Consider the following 2,984-nt stretch of genomic DNA (forward strand, 5'->3'; position numbering starts at 1 on the left):
AAATTTTTCTCGATAGTGTTTGGAACTAACACGAGAGGCGATTGGCTATGAATGATGACAATGTTTTAGACAGAGCTTCTGATTGGTTTAGGGTGCCTCAGCAAGATCTGGAATGGAAAAAACTAACAAGCCTTTGAAATAAGGATAAATGAAAACTTGAAACACGCTAAGTTGGAGAGTTGTTTTACAAACGACCAAGAATCTTTTGAAGGCTTTCAATTTAAATAAACTAAACGACTTTATAAAATAGAGGAAAAATGTTTGGAATTGTTTCTTTCGTGAGGAAAATCGAAAGAGGCGAGAGGCGGAAAGAGTTCCGTTTTCAAGGACTTCCTGGATTGATGTTGTCACCATTTTACTTCTGCTTTGCTTATGGAGCCATTCTGAAGCCGTTTTAGCAAAGAGTACTCACAGAATTTCTGTTCATTTTCTCATTAATCACCGTCTGGAGCGCGAATAACCGAGCTTTAGTAAGATTGTGGGTCTGTTGAAATTGTTACTTACTTAAAATACGAATAGATTTCGCTAAGCCACCCGATTCACTTGAACCATATTTACCTACGTATAATACGCACTTTATTTCTATAAAAATAACCATCAAAAATGCGGTGCGTATTATAGACGGATTCTATTGTTTATCAGGATAAAAACTTTATAAGAAAGTCAGTGGCGGATCCAGGGAAGGGGCCCCGGGGGCCTCAGCTTCCCCCCCCCCCCCCTTAACTCTAAGTCTAGATCCGCTAATGAAAGTAACAAATGCTTTGTAGTAATTAGTTTTTAATGGCTTAAGTCAAATATTCTACCGATGAAACATTTTCAATTTCGAGCCATGAATAAATTTAGTATAGTATTTAAGTAACAGGTGACGAGATAAACATCACAATCCCACCGTATTATACTGTAATCGCAAGTGATCAGAAATTCGATATGGCAACGAAACTTACCATGACTAAACATCAAAGCTACGCCCATACATGTTCATATATAACCAATACACCAAAACCGCTACGATTCGTCTACGGTCGTTGACAAATCGACACAACTGCGTTAACATACCGGAAGTCAAGGGGCGTGAGCAATGTGCGAAAATGAGTAGCATGAAAAGAGAAAATGACAACATGAACCTTCCACGTTCTTAAAGCGTGAAACGGCTGGAAGTCCATTGTTAGAATATTATAAATATCAAAATGAACCTTCTTCCTTCCTTAAGCGTTAAACAGGGACATTAACTCTTGACGAATCGACACGATTCGTACGGGTCAACACGGCTCGTCATTAGTAAAGGCAATCCGTCTCACCGGAAGTCAATGCGCAAAAGAAGACAATACGTACTTAAGCTTTAAATTGGGGTATTCGTTCGATTCGACAAAATCTGCAACCCCCTTTCGTAGTCACTTGCGGAATACTTTCCAAGTGTCTTCTAAATCAACTTCCGGTATGACGGGTCGACATCAACCCTGAGGAGTCGTTCGATTTGACAATATCTCCAACCCCCTTTCGTGGCCACTTGCAGAATATTTTCCAAGAGTCTTGCAAATTGACCTCCGGTATGACGGGTCGACATCAACTGTGACGAGTCGTTCGATTCGACAATATCTGCAACCCCCTTTCGTGGCCACCTCCGAAATGTTTTCTAAGTGTCTTGAAAATCAACTTCCGGTGTGACGGATCGACTTTAACTGAGAGAAGTCGTTCGATTCGACCACATCTTCAACCCCAATTAGTAGCTACTTACAAAATATTTTCTTAGTGTCTTGCAAATCGACTACTGGTAAGACGGGTCGACTTTAACTGAGAGGAGGGAGTTCGATTCGAGTCGAATCGACAACATTTTCAACAATCCTTGACAGTTGCGAAACATTTTCTACGTGTCTTGTAAATTGACTTCCGGTGTACGTTTCCATCCAATGAGAGATGGTTTATCAGATTTCCGGTATTACGAGACGCATTAACCGCGAATCGACTTCCAGTAGAACGATTCGCAAGCTGCCTTTGACGAATCGTAGCGGTTTGGGTGTATTGCACAACCCTCGCTACACCGTGTCTGAAAAGCTCAGAATTATCCAGTTTGCTAAGCAAAATGAAAACCGTGCTGCTGAACGAGGATTTGGAGTCTCGGAATGTAGCGTCAGGTTGTGGCGAAAAATTAAAGAGAACTTGGAAAAGATGCACATATCCATGATCCATGTTGTAAGGTGTAGTCCATACACGCTCAACAAACTGATATGTCACGAATCTTTTATCCTTATATAAAATCTTACGTGCCCTAAGTGACTAAAAATCACACACCCCTTAACTCAGCCAACTCTTTCATAATCGCCAAAAAAAAAATTTCGTTCTGAGTTTAGTGCAAATTACATGTATGCTTGCGAGAACAAACTATTCTCAACGCTTTTTCTTTGTCCTCTGAATGAAAATGGGGCAGGTTTTACTGACATAGTACGCCTTGAAGTTAAGAAAAAATTTCAATTTAAGAGATTGTGTAGAGGTGAAATATACAGTTGTAAGAAAAAAAAAAAGAAGGATGTCTCTGAAATTAAACCACAAGACAACATACTGAAAAACAAACGAAAATGCCCAACGGCCAGAGTACACATGAAGTGGGGTTTCACGTCATAATTGAAAAGGTGACTGGAGAAGATTCAATTCACCTCCCCAACTTCCTGGTGGTGAGGTGATCTGCTTTTTTTACGTAAACCATATTGTGTGTCTTTCCTTTTTGCGAAGAAGAGGCTTGTAGCAGATGCCTCAAACTGCAGTCCAGGGAAATTCCTATGCGAAAATCAACATCTACCCCGAAGGCAAAGCCAATTTAGCGTGTTTCAAGTTTTGATTATTCTTATCCCAAAGGATTGTTAGCTCTTTCCATTCCAGATCGTGCCCAAGTACCCCTAAACCAATCAGAACCTCTGTCTAAAACACTTTTATCCTTCAAAGCCAATCGGTGTTCGTGTTAGTTCCTGACTTTATCGAAAGTAAGTCGT

Source organism: Pocillopora damicornis, chromosome 6, assembly GCF_964200805.1.
Source record: "Pocillopora damicornis chromosome 6, jaPocDami1.2, whole genome shotgun sequence".
NCBI classification, from domain to species: Eukaryota; Metazoa; Cnidaria; class Anthozoa; order Scleractinia; family Pocilloporidae; genus Pocillopora; species Pocillopora damicornis.